Source organism: Carcharodon carcharias, chromosome 11 (assembly GCF_017639515.1).
Source record: "Carcharodon carcharias isolate sCarCar2 chromosome 11, sCarCar2.pri, whole genome shotgun sequence".
NCBI lineage: Eukaryota > Metazoa > Chordata > Chondrichthyes > Lamniformes > Lamnidae > Carcharodon > Carcharodon carcharias.
The window spans coordinates 10,091,410-10,110,539 of record NC_054477.1 but is presented as its reverse complement, the minus strand read 5'-3'; positions in this window follow the sequence as shown (position 1 = coordinate 10,110,539).

Genomic DNA, 19,130 nt, shown 5'->3' with positions numbered 1-19,130 from the left:
AAGTGGTGGGGGGGTGGGGGAATGCTGAGAACGTGGCCTGTTGGGGGAGAAAGTCCATGTGGTGGTAGGGGGTATCTTATGGGTTGGGGAGTTTCCATTGGGGTGGATGTAGTATGTAGTCCCTGGAAGGTGATGGGAGCCCCATGAGGGGGGCGGTAAAAGGAGATAAGGGGAACACCCCTGGTGGGGTCAGGGGGGTGGGGAAGTCCCATAGGGGGTGGGGGGGGTGCGGGGGTGATGGGAGTAGTTGGGTGGTGGAGGGAGTCCACTGTGGATTCAGGGGTGTAGTGGGGGAGGTGTCCTGTGAGGGTGTGTGGGTTTATACAATAGTTGCCCAGAAATTAGAAGAGGTTTTAATTTTTCTGGATAACTAGTGATGTAATCCAGTCGGAACCATCTGAAGTTTGTGATTTAAGTCGTATTTTTGGAGCAGTTCCCAGTGCAGGGGCAATTGAGGAAGGGGAAAGGGGAAATCCATGCTACAGGAATCATTCGATCTTTGAGGGCAGCTTTCTCTGAGGTCAATGGCGGGCTCTATCCAGGATGACCGACCGTCCCACATTTCCTGGGACCATCCAGCAATTTGGCCTGGTCGCCCTGCGGCCCAGGTCGGGCCTTCTCTCGATGCGTTTTTGTCCTCTTCCGCAGGAGACTTCATCGACACGCGTACATCGGGGCCCGTGACCTTGCCTCCTCCCCCGGATCTCCAGCGGCTCAGTACGTGACGCTCCCACCACCGCACCGCACCCCCCCCACCCCCCCACCCACTCTTAGGTTCACCCCGAGCCAAAGTCTGTCTTAAATCTTTCGCCAGGAGTTGGCTCATGCCACACTGTGGACACTCATCTCTTTAATTCAAAACATCGACATCAACACCGTATTTTCTGAGCGGGATCAGGGAGTCTCGGTGTGATATTTGATAATGACGCACAAATTTGGGATACCTGACAGGCAATCTTTTAAAAAATTCTTTCCCTGGCAAGGCTGGAATTTATTGCCCATCTCTAGTTGGCCTGAGCGGGTACTGGGTCTTCTCCTTGAACCATTGCAGCCCATATGTTTCTTTCAAATTCTTCTCCTGACTTGCTACGACACTTCAGAGGGCAATTAACAGCCGTAAGGATTGATTTTGACATGGTGCTATAGTGAGAAACAAGCAATGGTGAATCAGTAGCTTGCCTTACATCAGTCCCAGTTGTTACTTAACATTGACTTCAAGGTAGTAACAGCTATCCTTAGCTATTGTTCCTCAGAGGGTAGCACTCTTACCTTTAAATCAGAAAGTTGTGGGTTCAAGCCCCACTCCAGAAATGTACTCCATGATCCAGGCAACACATCAGTACTGAGGGAGTGCTGCACTGTCAGCGGTGCTGCCTTTTGTTCATCAGGACATAGATAGGTCTTTGAAACTGCCTGACTTGCTGGTTATTTCCAGCACTTTGTTTGTATTTCAACATCAAATAGACCCCACTTCTATAAGAACATAAGCAATAGGAATTCACCAAGGCTCCTTCGACAGCAACTTCCAAACCCGCGAGTTCTACCATCTAGAAGGGCAAGGGTAGCAGATACATGGGAATGTCACCACCTGAAAGTTCCCCTCCAAGCCACGCACCATCCTGACTTGGAAATATATCACCATTCCTTCACTGTAGCTGGGTCAAAATCCTGGAACTCCCTCCCTAACAGCACTGTGGGTGTACCTACACCACATGGACTGCAGCGATTCAAGAAGCCAGCTCACCACCACCTTCTCAAGGGCAACTAGGGACGGACAATAAATGCTGGCCCAGCCAGTGAAGCCCACATCCTGCGGGTGAATAAAAAAAGGAACATCAGTCAGCTTTTCAGCTCTTCGAGCCTGTTCTGCCACTCAGTACGATCGTGGTGATCTTGTACGTCAGTTTCACTCTCCTGAACTATCCCCACACCCCCTCGACACCCTGAGTAACCAAAAATCTATCAATCTCTGTCCTCAATGTACTCAACAACTCCGCATCCAAAGCCCTCTGGGACAGAAGATTCCAGTGATTGACAACCCTTTGATCCTTCTGATCATTAGATTACTAACAAAGCATGATCATATGGTGGGCAGGAAATAGTGTGTAAATGATTGGGAATTTATTGAGCTCAACCTGACAACATATGGTCTCTGGACTTTAATACAAAATGCAGAGCGCAGTACACTTTTCATTTTAATTCTGTTAATTAAGGAGACCTGCATTTTGTAGTTATTACTATAGTGAAATGTTCATTTTTGTGCAGCCCTATTGTTTTTATTTTTATTTTACTGTTGTTATAATTATATTTGAATTATGATTATTTGTATTGTCACAATTCAGCAGCTGCCGCTATGATGATTTCTCTCACAACAAAATGTCTAAGTACATTATCTCTGCCCTGTGGTAGTCCAAAGTATAAAGCTTAAACAGCATTTGTTTGCCACTTTGAAAATCAATGATGGTCGGCACCAAGGTTCTCACACTCAGAATCTAACAAGGATTTTGCTTTTCTCTATCTCAGTTTCCTCATAGCTATATGAGGGACGTACTCATACACCACAGAAGGAGGCCATTGACCCCATCTGGCCCCTGCCAGCTCTTTGAAACAACTTGTCCAATTAGTCCCGCAGTTTCCCCCAAACCCCTATGAACTTTTCCCACAGCCCTACGTGTTTTTCCTTTTCAAATTTTTATCCTATCCCCTTTTGAAAGTTACTATTGAATCTGCTTCCACTGTCCTTTCAGGCAGCTAGTCACCTAGAAACAAATCTCCTGCATGCCCTCTCTGGTTCTTTTGCCACTTACCTTAGGTCCGTGTCTCCTGTTTACCGACCCTCCTGCCAATGGAAACAGTTTCTCCTAGTGTACCCGGTTAAAACCCTTTGTACCGAGGCAGAAGCTGCAACAGTATGTGCTCCAGGCATTGCAGGGCTGTCTCCTGGAGGGAGCAGCTCAGTAATGCCTATCGGTTACATCTTGCGTCTTGGATCCAGCTCCTTCCAATGGATCTACGAAGCTCTTAGGCTTTATTTATTTAGGTAGGGCATTACTCAGCCTTAATGGGATGATTGCTTCAGCATTATAAAACAAAGTAATCGAAGCTGATGCATTTAAAATCGTTATATTTTAGGTGATTGTGGGGGTAATCTTCCAGGAACACAGGAAGTTGAAATTCACACAGTGTAAACAGCCCAGACATTCATTACAACACATTCTTTATGCAGTATTGCAATCTTCACCTGACAACATGAGATAAGAACTTACGTTTCTGTAGCCCATTTGTCAAATTCAAAGAGCTTTGTAATCAATGAATTATAGTCACTTTTGTAATGAAGGAAACACATCAGCCAATTCGTGCACAGCAAGGTGCCACAAACATTGGACTGACGAGCAGGAGTAGGCCATTCGACCCATCAAGCCTGTATCTGGTTGTGGTCTCTGCTCCACATTCCTGTCTGCCACCCCATAATTCTCCGCTCCCTTGTCTCACAAAAATCTGTCTAATTCAGCTTTCAATAACTTCACTGACCCAGCCTTTGCTGTGTTTTGGGGAAGAGAATTCCACAAACTGAGAATCCTCTAAGAGAAAATAAATTCTCCTCATCTCTATCCTAAAAGGGAGTCCTCATATTTTTAAGTTGTGTCTCGCTTTTCATAACGAACATCAGTTACCAAGGCAGCAACAAGCGTCACGTGAACAACACTCTCAGGAGAAAGAACATCACCGAGACGAACAGCCGATGACAATGCACACAAGTATCATGAAGAGAATTGCATGATTTAATGACTGTGCATGCAATGAGAGTAGCTGGAATAATGAACAGTTTGTTACTGCATGAAAATAGTGTGTGTATAGTGGGTAACTTGGGTAACTCACAGTTACACATGATAGTGCAAGCAAATTTGTCTTTTGTTTGTTATGAAAAAAGGATAGCTGGCATGGGTGCACATCAGCACCTCTCCTCTCATCCACTTAGGGACAATGACTCTATTTCCTTTGTACAAGATGCCATATTGGGCTGTCAGTTCATCTCTGTGTGCCCAATATGCTCTTGTGACCACAAGTGTGTCTTTGATGCCCTCAGGCCATCCTTTTATGGTAATTCTTGCAGCACTTGGAGAGTTGTATCATGTTGGGTAGTTCGTTTGATTTGATCAACGCGCTTCAATGTCTCTGTAGGGCTAATTACTTCCAGAACATGTCAAGCTGCTACTTCACATTGAATCTAGAAGATTCTGTTTCAACATCCTCTTTCAGTGGCTATGGTTTCTCTCTGGCTTTTCAAAACTCAATCTCAGCTCCACTACTGACATCAGGTTAACAGCTCATAGACTACAGTGCTTCTAGTGCAATGTCTTTATTAGAACTGAGTGTAACATGCCTGTGCCTCATTGCCGAGATCAAGCCACTTGGGGCTTTTAGTGCATGAATACATTTCAATTTCATGACCCTGGGGAGATCTCCCCTGCTATTCTTCTTCACAATTCCATTGTGGGATCTTTTACATCCACCATAGAGGACAACTGGGCCTCGATTTAACCTCTCAGCTGAAAGATGGCACCTCTGGCAGTGCAGACCACCCTCAGTACTGCACCTGGAGTGTCAGCCTGAATAGTGCGCTTAAGTCCCTAGAATGAGGCTTGAATACCAAGTAGTGGCTGTAATGTCTGTCTAAGGTGAGGTTGTTAATATCAGTGTACTGGAGGAGGTACAAGGTGAAAATATGCAGCCATTGTCACTCCAGGACCAGGATTTTTAAGATGGCAGGATTTCCCTCCTTGCCATCTGAAGAGTCGGTGCAGAACACATCCCCACCGTTACTGCCTGCCCCACAAGACCATAAGACATAGGAGCTTAGAAGTAGGCCATTCGGCCCATCAAGTCTGCTCTGTCATTCAATGGGATCATGGCTGATCTGATAATCCTCAACTCCACTTTCCTGCTTTTTCCCTATAATCCTTGATTCCCTTACTGATTAAAAATCTGTCTATCTCAGCCTTAAATATATTTAATGACCCAGCCTCTACAGTCCTCTGCGGTAAAGAATTCCACAGATTAACTACCCACTGAGAGAAGATATTCCTCCTCATCTCTGTCTTAAATGGATGAATGAATGAATTTTTTTATAAGTGCATCTTTCCTTCGATAAGGGGACCAAAATTGTTCACAGTATTCTAGGTGTGGTCTAACTAGTGCCTTGTACAGTTTTAGCAAGACTTCCCTCTTTATATACTCCATTCCCTTTGAAATAAAAGCCAACATTCCATTTGCCTTCCCTATTACCTGCTGAACTTGTATGTTAGCTTTTTGTGATTCATGCACAAGGACCCCCAAATCCCTCTGTGCTGCAGCTTTCTGCAGTCTTTCTCCATTTAAATAATATTCAGCTCCTCTTTTCTTCCTGCCAAAGTGCATAACCTCACATTTTCCCACATTATATTCCACCTGCCAAGATTTTGCCCACTCACTTAACCTGTCTTTATCCGTCTGTAGACTCTTTGTGTCATCTTCACCACTTGCCTTCCCACCTTTCTTTGTGTCATCTGCAAACTTGGTGATAGTACATTTGTTTCCAAGTCATTAATATATATTGTAAATAATTTTGGCCCCAGCACTGATCCCTGCGGCACTCCACTAGTTACAGGTTGCCATCCTGAAAAGCCTCCCTTATCCCAACTCTCTGTCTTCTATTAGTTAGCCAATCCTCTATCCATGCTAATACACTAACCCCAAAACCATGGGTTCTTATCTTATTAAATAGCCTTATGTGCAGTACCTTATTGAACGCCGCTATTTCACGCTCCAACAAGCGATAATTCTTTGAGGATGGACTTCCGCCCCTCACTCAGGAGGAAGCCCCGCCTCAGAGAACTGCCAATTGATCTGATTGGCCAGCAGCTTTCGAGTCCCTGCAGCACCAGAAGCTGCAGTGGACAGGACTGGGTTTAATTCCGGGAGTCCAGGACCGGCTAAGTGAAGCCCGGGGAGGTGGGGCTGCTGATGGAGAGGCCGGAGTGGTGGGGGTGGGGGTTGGGGGGAAAGGGCCTGCAGGGGAAGGACTTCTGGGAGAGGGGGAGGGGCACCCGATTTAAAACGAGGTTTGCTGGTGGACGAGTCCCCACACCTCTCCACCTTCGAGGCCTGAGTACAGTCCTTTCTCAGGCATCCTCCTGCCCCTGAAGTCCTCCTGCCAGGCTGAAAACTGAAGGTGGGCAGGAAATGGCCCTTGTGGTCAATAACTAGCCGCTTAATTGTTTCAACTGGGTCAAGGGTGGATGGGCCAGCCTAGACCTCAGCCGTCCAAGCATAAACTTGCCGAGAGGTCGGGGTGGGCAGGAGTCCAGCGGGAAGGTCGTCCAAGAAATTTTACGGCCACCCCCCCCCCCCACCACCCCCCCCCAGCCTACAATCCCGCTGGTGTGGGAACGTAAAACTCTGCCCAGGTGACAACTAGGCTCAGTGGAAATTCTCTTACCTCTGAGTCAGAAGGTCAAAGGTTTGAATCCACCTTGAAGACTTACACAAAATGCAGGTTAGCTCCTCAATGTATCGCTGAGGGAGTGCCACGCTGTCTGCGGTTATCTTTCGGTAGAGATGCTTAAACAAAACTCTGCTCTCTCTGGCAGATACCCCGGGGTGGGGTGGGGTGTTGCGTAGTATTGTCACTGGACCAGTATTCCAGGGTAATGCTCTGGGGGCTTGGTGGAATTTGAATTCAATAAAAATCTGGAGTTAAGTCTAATGATAATGATGAACCCATTAAAAACGCATCTGGTTCACTAATGCACCTTAGGGAAGGAAATCTGCTGTCTACAGTCTACATGTGACTCTGGATCTGCAATAATGTGGTTGACCCTGAAATGCTTTCTAAGCAAGGGCAATTAGGGATGGGCAATAAATGCTGGTCTATAGCCAGCGATGCCCACATCATATGAACGAATTTTTAAAAAATACAAACAATGATCTAGCCTCCTGGTGTCTTGGTAATATATAACTGTCAGCTAAAGTCATAAAAACAGGTTTATTTGGCCATTTATCTCACTGATGTTTGTGGGAGCTTGCCTGGATATTTTTCTTGCACAAGTACAATACTTTGCCAATGAGTCAACTTTCAAGGCTCCACATTTTACTGAAGTTGTTTCTGTGGTCAATTGGCAATTGAGGCTGTTAGAGATTAAACGGCTTAATTTTCCCCCAAAAGCAGAATTAGCTAACCTCGGTTAAGTTCAAACTGATGCAGTTAACCAGTGCAAAAACAAAAATACCTGGAAAAACTCAGCAGGTCTGGCAGCATCTGCGGAGAGGAACACAGTTAATGTTTCGAGTCCGCGTGACCCTTCAACAGAACTAAGTAAAAATAGAAAAGAGGTGAAATATAAGCTGGTTTAAGGGGGGTCGGGTGGGACAGGTAGAGCTGGATAGAGGTTCAGTGATAGTTGGAGATAACCAAAAGATGTCACAGACAAAAGGACAAAGAGGTGTTGAAGGTGGTGATATTATCTAAGGAATGTGCCAATTAAGGGTAGAAAGCAGGACGAGCAAGGTACAGATAGCTCTAGTGGGGGTGGGGTGGGGGGAAGGGAAGGGATCAAAATAGGCTAAACGGTAGAGATAAAACAGTGGATGGAAATACATTTAAAAATAATGGAAACAGGTGGGAAAAGAAAAATCTATAAAAATTATTGGAAAAAAAGGTGTTGGAAAGGGGGTGGGGATGGAGGAGAGAGTTCATGGTCTAAAATTGTTGAACTCAATATTCAGTCCAGAAGGCTGTAAAGTGCCTAGTCGGAAGATGAGGTGCTGTTCCTCCAGTTTGCGTTGAGCTTCACTGGGACAATGTAGCAGACCAAGGACGGACATGTGGGCATGAGAGCAGGGTGGAGTGTTGAAATGGCAAGTGACAGGGAGGTTTGGGTCATGCTTGCAGACAGACCAAAGGTGTTCCGCAAAGCGGTCACCCAGTCTACGTTTGGTCTCTCCAATGTAGAGGAAACCGCATTGGGAGCAACGAAAGCAGTAGACTAAATTGAGGGAAGTGCAAGTGAAATGCTGCTTCACTTGAAAGGAGTGTTTGGGCCTTTGGACGGTGAGGAGAGGGGAAGTAAAGGGGCAGGTGTTGCATCTTCTGGGAAGGTGCCGTGGGAGGAGGTTGAGGTGTAGGGGGTGATGGAGGAGTGGACCGGGGTGTCCCAGAGGGAACAATCCCTGTGGAATGCCACCGGGGTGGGGGGGTGAAGGGAAGATGTGTTTGGTGGTGGCATCATGCTGGAGTTGGCGGAAATGGCAGAGGATGATCCTTTGAACGCGGAGGCTGGTGGGGTGATAAGTGAGGACAAGGGGGACCCTATCATGGTTCTGGGAGGGAGAGGAAGGTGTGAAGGCGGATGTGCGGGAGATGGGCCGAACATGGTTGAGGGCCCTGTCAACCACCGCAGGTGGAAAACCTCGGGTAAGGAAGAAGGAAGACATGTCAGCGGAACTGTTTTTGAAAGTGGCATCATCAGAACAGATGCGACGGAGGTGAAGGAACTGAGAGAATGAGATGGAGACCTTACAGGAAGCAGGGTGTGAGGAGCTGTAGTCGAGGTAGCTGTGGGAGACGGTAGGCTTGTAATGAATATTGGTGGACAGTCTATCACCAGAAATTGAGACAGAGAGGTCAAGGAAGGGAAGGGAAGTGTCAGAGATGGACCATGTGAAAATGATGGAGGGGTGGAGATTGGAAGCAAAATTAATCAATTTTTCCAAGTCCCAACGAGAGCATGAAGCAGCACTGAAGTAATCATCGATGTACCAGAGAAAAAGTTGTTGGAGGGGGCTGGAGTAGGACTGGAACAAGGAATGTTCCACATACCCCATAAAGAGACAGGCATAACTGGGACCCATGCGGGTACCCATAGCCACACCTTTTATTTGGAGGAAGTGAGAGGAGTTTGAGGAGAGAATGTTCAATGTGAGATCAAGTTCAGCCAGACGGAGGATAGTGGTGGATGGGGATTGTTCGGGCCTCTGTTCGAGGAAGAAGCGGAGAGCCATCAGACCATTCGGGTAGGTGATGGAGGTGTAGAGGGATTGGACGTCCATGGTGAAGAGGCAGCTAGGGCCAGGGAACTGGAAATTGTTGATATGATGTAGGGTGTCAGAGGAATCACGGATGTAGGTGGGAAGGTACTGGACAAGGGGAGAGAGAATGGAGTCAAGATAGCAAGAAATGAGTTCCATGGGGCAGGAACAAGCTGACACGATCGGTCTGCCGGGACAGTCCTGTTTGTGGATTTTGGGTAGGAGGTAGAAGCAGGCCGTCCGAGGTTGGGAGACTATGAGGTTGGAAGCTGTCTCTGGGCTGGAAAGATAAAAGACTTGCATTTATAAAATCATCTTCCACAGTCATTTATTCGCAGTACGATTGTCCTTTGGTGAAAAAAAACACCAACTGGCTTCCTTTCAGGCTCCCAATTTTTAAATCTCAACTTGGTCCCTGGACCTTGAATAGTGCACCTGGATTCTTTCCTTCATTCTTTCATGGGATGTTCCAGCATTTGTTGCCCAACCCTAATTTCCCTTGAACTGAGTGACTTGCTAGGCTATCTCAGAGAGCAGCTCAGAGTCAACCACGTTGCTGTGGGTCTGGAGTCACATGTAGGCCAGACCAGATAAGGATGGCAGATTTCCTTCCCTAAAGGGGATTAGCAAGCCAGATGGGTTTTTTAAAACATCAATCAACATCATGGTCACCATCACTGAGGCTAGCTTTCAACTCTAGATTTATTAACTGAATTTCAATTCTACCAGCTGCTATGGTAGGATTTGAACTCACTTCCACTAGAGGTTTAGCCTGGCCCACTGGATTACTACTTCAGCAGCATTACCAATGCACCACCATTTACTTTAGTTTAACCTTTTCTAAATTGCGAATCGGGACATTGGTGAGGTCACACCTGGCGTACTGTGTACAGGTTTGGTCACTTTACCTATGGAAGGATGCACTTGCTGTAAAGGGAGTGCAAGGAATGTTCACTGGACTAGCTCATGGGGTGAGGAGTTTGCTTTATTCAGATTAAGTAAACTAGGCCTATACACCCTGGAATTTAGAAGAATGGGAGGTAATCTCACTGAGACACACAAAATTCTTAAGGGGCTTGACAGGGTAGATACTGAGAAAATTCCCCCCTAGGGAATCTAAGACGTGGGCTAACAGTACCAGAATAAGGGGGTCGGCCACTTAGGCATGGAATTCTTTGGAATTCTCTATCCCAGAGGGTTTTGGATGCTCAGTCGTTGATCCAAGACAGAGATCGCTGGATTTTTGGGCACCAAGGGAGTTAAGAAAAATGGGGATAGTGTGAGAAGATGGAGTTGAGGTGGAAGATCAGCCATGATCCTGTAGAATGCTGGAGAAGGCTTAAGGGCCTAATGGCCTACCCCCTGTTCTTATGTTCTCAAAATTAGAGCTAGGCTTCTTTGGAGGGAAAACGTGAGATATTTTTGCACGTGAAGGATAATAGAAATGTGGAGTTCTCTTACAATGTGAAATTCTCTCACGATTAAGATCATTAATTTTTCATAAGGTGGGAGTATCAAGAGAGGTGGAAAATTGGGGTTGAGGTGTTGACCAGTCAATTGAATGGAGGAGCAGGCTTCAAGGTCTGAATGACCTACTCCTGTTCCTGTGTTCTGATGTGGACTAGCTCCTCTCGCCACCTGGCTCTGTGTCCTCCATTTCTCCCCAAACCAGAATTAGAATTATAGAAGTTTATAGCACAGAAAGAGAGGCCTTGCGGCCCATCAAGTCTGTGCCGTCGACTTGCCAGAAACATGGAAAACTAGTCTCATTGTTCGTAACTATCCCCCGCATAGACCTGTAGCTTGCTCTGGTCTGAATATCCTTACATTTTTTTGCCATCATTAATACAATGCATCAGCTGCTCCCTGATAAATACCAGCCTTCTGTGCAGAGAAATCTCCTAACCTAGTTTAAAGTGCTTTGCAAAAGAAGCAAATGCCATGCGAGAAAAAGCTTTTCCACTCAGCGAGTGGTTCGGGTCTGGAATGCACTGCAGGGAGTATGGTGGAGGCAGGTTCAGCCGAGGCGTTCAAGAGAGCATTGGATGATTATTTGAATAGAAACAATGTGCAAGGTTCGGGGAAAATGCAGGGTAATGACACTGGCTCATAATGCTCATCTGGAGAGCCAGTACAGACACAATGGGCCGAATGGTCTCCTTCTGGGCTGTAACAATTCAGTGATTCTGTGATTCAGTTCTAGCTAATAATTCTACAAACAGAAGAAATAACCTATCCCATTCTCTCTGTTGGGGACAAGCGGGGAATAAATTATTTGCTTATTTCCTGAGGGGACAGAAGGGATTAGGGTTATTTCTGTCAGTGGCTTTGATTTCCAAAAAAAGGGAAGTGTCTTTTCTGTTGAATTGTTTTGTACTTTATAAATTCGAGAAAGCAACAGGGGCTGACATAACTACTTTCTGTTCTCCATCATTAACATGTGTTGGGTTTGTGGGCATGTACAGTAGTCTATATCTATTAAAAGCTCCAAGACACCAAGCCTGGTTCGAAATGAAACAGTCAAACATTCCCCAAGTATCAAATCCTGTCAGTCAGTTTCATATTCTTCAATTTAACAGTAGTAGATTTTCTGAACACACAGCTCAGGAGCCACTTTTTCTTTTTCAGTTTTACCCACTTGACTTTGTGTATAATGAACACAAGTGCTTTCTTCGTGGGATGTGGGCTTCTCTGGCTGGGCCAGCATTTATTGCCCATCCCTATTTGCCCTTGAGAAGGTGGTGGTGAGCTGCCTTCTTGAACCGCTGCAGTCCGTGTGGTGTAGGTACACCCACAGTGCTGTTAGGGAGAGAATTCCAGGGTTTTGGCCCAGCGACAGTGAAGGAACGCCGATATCGGAGTTGGGATCAAGCATTTGTTCTTTTCTTTCATTCTTTTATGGCATGTGAACGTCAATGGCTAGGCCAGCATTTGTGGCTCATCCCCAACTACCCATAAGAAAGTGGCGCTGAGCCATCATCTTGAACTGCTGCAGTCCGTCGAGAAGTTAGTCATTCTTGAATACAAATGAATGGCTTGCTCATCCATTTCAAAGGGAAGTTAAGAGTCAACCACATTGCTGTGGGACTAAAGTCACATGTAAGACAGACCAGGTAAGCGTAGTGTAAGAGTCGGGCACATATAGGGTTCACATGGGAATGAGTACAGTACCTCCCACACAGTGATGTAAGAGAACATGTGATCTGCACCTAGGAGTCAGTCTAATGTTGGACAGAGCCATGTGTACAAGCAAGCATGGAGACAGCTCCTAGCTCAAACCCTTTACATACATATGTACATAGTTCTTGGAGTTAATAAATACATATAGTTAACCGACTTAAGATTACAAAGACTTCATTAAGACCTGCCCAACAGTATCCAACACCCTACGTACAACATAATGGCAGCAAATGGAGAAATCCAAAACCTTGCAAAAAATGCAGAGCAAAACTAAAATCCTGCAAGACTAAAGAAAAATTCAAAGAAGCACTCTCATCTGAAGAAAAGCTCAAGGAGCAGGTGTGCAGAGGAAACTCGCCAGGAAAAGCTCCAAAGGCTTGGAAGCTGAAAGCAGAAATTTAAAATTCCTCACTGTAGCAGAAGTGCAGCTTGGAAGTCCAGCTTCAATTCCCAGAGAGAGTGCGGAGTCAGCAGAGCTAGCAGGGGTGAGCCAAAACGTTTAAATTCCAGGATGCAGCAAGTCCTGAGAAACTTTTCAATAGCTCAATGGTCAGAAATTTCCATTTAAAAGCTCAGTCGGAAAAACCAGATTCTCAAGTCGGCGCCTGAACACTCACTCTGAAAAAGTGATGAAGGAAGAAGAGGGAAAGAAACGGCATGGCAGCAAGCGCAATGTTCGTCCGACTCGAAAGAAATGGGAAGGGGCAACTATTACCTATCACAACTGCCAAATCAACAAAGAGAGGTTCACAAGGAATGGGAAAAGAGGATATAAAGATACCCAGATGCCAAAACAACCTTCAAATCAACAGAGTTTACCTGCAACGACAGAGATTACTACTTCTCTAAGAGTAGTGCGAATGGAAGGGTTATGAGGCTTCCAGACTTCCTGAACCTGTGAACTGAGGGACTTGTATGGGGCAGATGTGGTAGTAATAATGATGTAAATATATGGGATAGACAAGAACAACCTGAAACACATTGGATAAAAACTTGGGGTGTAAAATAAGGATCTGGCACATAGAGGGTTAACGTGGGATTGAGTGCAGTACCGCCCACACAGTGATGTAAGAAAACAGATGATCCAACTCTAACCCTAGGAGTTAATCTAGTGTCGGACAGAGTTGTGTGTGCAAACAAGCATGGAGACAGCTCCTAGCTTGAACGCTTTTTGTATATATGTACATAGTTCTTGTAGTTAGTGAATTATTACAGTTAACCTACTTAAAATATTAATAAAAACAAAAAAACTGCGGATGCTGGAAATCCAAAACAAAAACAGAATTACCTGGAAAAACTCAGCAGGTCTGGCAGTTCGAGTCCAAGCAAATGGACTGTCCACTCTCCTTGGACTCGAACTCAAGTTCTGTCGAAGGGTCATGAGGACTCGAAACATCAACTTTTTTCTTCTCCGCCGATGCTGCCAGACCTGCTGAGTTTTTCCAGGTAATTCTGTTTTTGTTTTTAACCTACTTAAAACTTCATTGAAACCTACCAAACGACATCCAACACCCTACAACAGTAAGGACAGCAGATTTCCTTCCCTGAAGGGCATTAGTGAATCATGTATTTTTATGACAATCATTGAAAGCCTCATTAATGACGACCATGAAAATCAGTTTCAATTCCAGATTTAATAATTGAATTTAAATTCCACCAGCTGCCATGGTGGGATTTGAATTCATGTCTCCAGATCAGTTATCCACAATTACTAATCCACTAACAAAGCCACTGTTCTACTATACACAGATGCCCTAAGATTATCAGGGGCATAGATAGGGTGCTTAGGAAGGCACTTTTTCCATTAGTACAGGGGTCAATAACCAGGTTATAGATTTAAGGTAAGAGGTAGAAGGCTAAGAGGGGAGTTGAGGAGAAAGTTTTTAACCCAGAGGGTGGTGGGAGTCTGGAACCCACTGCCTGAAAGGGTGGTTGAGTCAGGAACTCTCCTAACATTTAAGAAGTATTTAGATATTCACTTGTGTTGCCATTGTCTCCAGGCCAAGGGCCAATTGCTGAAAAATGGGATCAGTGTAGTCAGATCTTTGTTGACTGGCGTGGACATGATGGGCTAAATGTCCTCCTTCTGTGCTGTAGACGTCTATGAATCTACCTCACCCAACCTTATTTATCCCTCAACTAACATCTATCTGGCTATCATCACAATGCTGTTTGTAACTTGGCTGACATTGACCCTCAGTATAAACTAGATATTTATGCTTGGACTTTTCCAGGTCCATAAGGCTCAGGGACTACACTGTGTGAAACATTAGAAGAAGCTGGAAGGACGTTGCCTCTCATTTCTGGACAAACCAATAAGAGATCGAGCTGAAGCCAAGTTTCCATTTTATCATAAGAATAAGATATAGGAGCAGGAGTAGGCCATTCAGCCCCTTAAGCCTGCTCTGCCATTCAATAAGATCATGGCTGATTTGATTGTGGCCTTGACTCCACTTTCCTGCCTACCTCCCATAACCCTTGACTCCGTTGTCAATCAAAGATCTGTCTGACTCATCCTCAAATATATTCAATGGCCCAGTGAACACTGCTCCATGGACTTCCAAAGACCCTCTGAGAGGAAAATGTCCCCCTATCTCCATGTTAAATGGGAGATCTTTTATTTTGAAACTGTACCCCCCTTGTTCTAGAATGCTCCACAAGGGGAAACAGACTCTCAGCATCTACCCTGTTAAACCCCCTTAGAATCTTACATGTTTCAGCAAGGTCGACTCTCATTCTCCTAAACTCCAATGTATAGGCCCAACCTGCTAAACTTTTGATCATGCACTTAACCCATCTACATCCCTTTGCAGACTTTTTTTTTAATCCCCCTCACGCCTTGCTTTCCTACCCATAAATAAGGTTGGGTGACAGAGAGTAGTGAGGCTCAGAGAGTAGTGAGGCTCAGAGAGTAGTGAGGCTCAGAGAGTAATGAGGCTCAGAGAGTAGTGAGGCTCAGAGAGTAGTGAGGCTCAGAGAGTAGTGAGGACTAGTTTCCTGCTGAGGGCAGAAATCACATGACACAGAATGTAAGTGTCTTTATAAAACTTTGTAATCCTTGGTTCACGTGACCTCCTTGGCCGGTTTCGGTGACCTGACGGAAGGATCAGAGGGGACTTTTCCAGGACATATTTTACTCCTTGTTGGCCCTTGGTTTCTCTCTTTCTCATTGGCCATGATTTTGAAACGGATTGCAAATAAAACCGCCAGTACTGGAAATCAGAAACAGAAAGCAGAAATGTGAAGTAGTCACAGCAGGTTTAACAACTTCGGTGAAAAGGAACACTGGTTACGTAACGGACCAAACCAGTGCTCCCCTCACATGACTGGAACCTACCAAACTGAGCCCTATTCAAAAGCATGTTCCTCCTATGCAATTGCGCCATTTGCAGGCATAATTGAAATGACAGCACAGCATTTAAAGTTGGAAGCGATAGCTGACGCTAGTGAGTCACAGGAGGTAGAGAGGCTTCAGTTACAAGAAGCCCTTGAATTTGAACAAGCAATGGAAGTGAAAAAACACTTGAACTAGAGGCAACAGAAAAAGAAAAAAGGAGAGAGTATTTCAGAGAGAAATGGAAATGCAAAAACTTAACCTCCAAAGGGAGAAGGTAGCAATGGAGGAGAGAGAGCAGGAGAGAGAAAAGGAATACTGGCTTAAAAAGCTAGAATTTAAGAAAGAGATCTCAGAAGCTGAGGAAGGCTCTGATGATGAAAAAACCTTCAACCTAAAACCCAGTGGGGGATGTTTAAATTTGTGCAAGCTCTTCCAAAGTTTGGAGGAAGGGATGTAGAGACATTCTTTATTTCATTTGAGAGGATAGCTAAGCAGATGAAATGGCCACAATAAAACTGGACATCGCTTTTACAGTTTAGATTAGTGGGTAGAGCTCATGAGGTTTATGCTTCACTGTCAGAAGAAATGTCGGTGGATTATAATGCAGTAAAAAAGGATATTTTGAGTGCATATGAGTTGGTTCCTGAGGCGTACAGGCAGAACTTTAGGATTATAAGGAAACAGCCCGGTCAAACCTATATTGAGTTTGAGAGAGTAAAACAAAGTATTTTGTCCAGTCGATATAGGCATTAAAGGTAGAGACAAAATATGCAGCTCTTAGAGAAACAATTCTTTTGGAAGAATTTAAAGATTCATTTCCTTCGGTAGCGAGAACTCATGTGGAGGAACAGGGGGTTAAAATGGTAAGACAAGCAGCAGAGATAGCTGATGATTAGGAGTTAGTTCATAGATCTAAACCTTTTCTCATCACCCTTTTAAATCAGAGAATGATAGAAAGTGGGAAGGTGAAAGGAAGGTTGGTAGTCAGGGAAGAGAAGGAGTAATTGGAAATTCTCAGGAAGTTTTTTTCTCAGACTAAAAAGGAAGCTGCTGGGGGTTGAAGTGATAGTCAAAAATTGGGGTGTTTTCATCGTAATAAAGCTGGGCACACAAAGTCAATGGCCAGAATTTTGACCTTGATGGGCAGGCAGGCTCCACCGGTTCAGCGGCTGGCGGGCAGTCGCACTCCGCCGCCGAAACGCGGCCGGCCGCCATTTTAGGTGGGCGGGCCAATTAAGGCCCACACAGTGGCCTGCCTGACAGGAAATGCTATGCACTTCCTGTGCATACGCGTGTGAAAGAGTGCACTGCTCCCTGAGACTAAGTGCTGTCTCAGGGAGAGCGCTTTAAAAATAGAGAAAGAAAAACATTATTAACATGTCCCCTTCATGTGACACTGTCACATGAGATGGGACATGTTAATAAATATGAGTGAAACTTCAATAAAGTTTTTAAAAGCTGAGATGAAACCTCATCCCGCCAGTGGATGAGGTTTTATCTTTTCTCAGAAGCCCGCTGGGGCTCCTGGCCTGCTCGCCAGCCTTAAGGTTGTACAGGCAGAGTCTTTCAATGAGCTTAATGATCCTGTCAATGGCTTCAATTGGCCATTGACAGGTCAGCAGGCGAACAGCTGATTTCGCTGTCCGCCCACTTTCCTAAAAACTTCAATGGACCGGGGTGACGTCAGGAAAATTCTGGCCAGTGTGTTGGAGGTTACAGAGAAAATCTGTTGTAATAATTAGAATGCAGAAAAGTTCTGGAAGTAAAAGTACTTTGGGTTCTGAGGTCCAGGTCAATGGTTTGTGTACAGGGAAAACAGGAAGAATCAGTAATAGGTAAAGAAGTGGGAATGTGTTCACAATTTACCCAAGGAAGTTCTGGAGATCAGGCTGCAGAAATGCTTAAAGATTTTGTGTGTGAAGGGAAGACTTTCCATGTGTACAGGGTGGAGCAGGTAAAGATATTAACATTTTAAGAGACACAGGGGCTAGTCAATCCTTAACGCTATGGGATAGTGATACTTGTTGTTCAGAGGAAGTATTGCAGGAACAGGTGATAATAAGGGGTTCATGGAGATGCTAAAACTATTCCATTGTGGAAGGTAAATTTAAAGAGTCAGTGGTGACCAGGCGAGGTGATTGTTGGAGTAGTGGAAAAATTGCCCATTGCTGGGGTTCAATTTATTTTAGGTAGTGATATAGCTGGGTCACAGATGTGGGTGATGCCTACCGTACTTGAGCAGGCTGCATTCAACAGAGGTGTTGCAGAAAGATCATCCTGGATTGTTTCCAGATTGTGTGGTAACAAGATCACAAGTTCACAGGTTGAAACAGGAAGGAGAGGGAGTTAAAAGGCAGGGAAAAGATGTTGAAGTTCAGTTAGCTGATACTATCTTTGATAAGATTGTACAGGAATAAGGAATGGAAGAGAATGAAACTGAAGCGTTTAGTTAAAGGCAGTTGGTATAGCTACAACAAAAGGATCCATGAATAAAGCAATTATATCAGACAGCTTACTCAGAAACAGAGGCCAAATGTATTCCAGAATGTTATTACCTTAAAGTAATTTGTTAATGAGGAAGTGGCAACTGTATCAAGTTTCAGATGAAAAATGGATGGAAGTGTATCAGATTGTTATACCATCTGGATACAGAAATGAGATACTGAGAGTAGTTCAAGAAATTTCAACAGAAGGACATTTGGGAATTAGGAAGGCTCAGGCAAAAATACAAAAACATTTTTATTGCCTTGGATTACATAGAGATGTAGTCAAATTCTGTTGAAAATTTCACACATGTCAGGTGACAGGGAAACCACAAGCAGTGATTAAGCCGGCACAATTAATTCCAATTCAAGCATTTGAGAAACCTATTACTAGGGTCATGATTGATTGTGTAGGACCCCTCCCTAAGAATAAAAGTGGAAATCAGTATTTACTAACAATAATGGCTGTGTCTACCAGGTTTCCTGAAGCAAACATTTTGTGAAATTTTACAGCAAGAGGTGACTAAATTATTTACAAGATATGGTTTGCCAAAAGAAATACAATCAGATCAGGGTTAAAATTTCATCTCACAGCTGTTTAAGGAAGTAATGACCAGTTTGAGGATAAAACAATTTAAGTCAACAGCTTATCATCCGGAGTCACAAGGGGCTCTGGAAAGATGACATCACCAACTCTAAAAACTATGATGAGGGTGTATAACCAGGACTATCCACAGGATTGGGATAGGGGAATTCCATTCTTGTTATTTGCTATTAGGGATGCTCCTAATGCATCGACTGAATTTAGTCCTTTTGAATTAGCCTATGGTCATAAGGTAAGGGGACCACTGAAATTGATTCATGAGAAATTGGTGGGTCAAAATTCGGAAACTACTCTCCTGGATTATGACTCAAACTTCAGATTGATTGAACAGAGCATGCGAGTTAGCTAGTGAACATTTAAAGATATCACAGCAAGTGATGAAAGTGAAGGTGGATAGGAGAGCCACCTAATTTTGTTGCTGGGAACAAAATGTCAGCTTTGTTACCAGTACTGGATGATT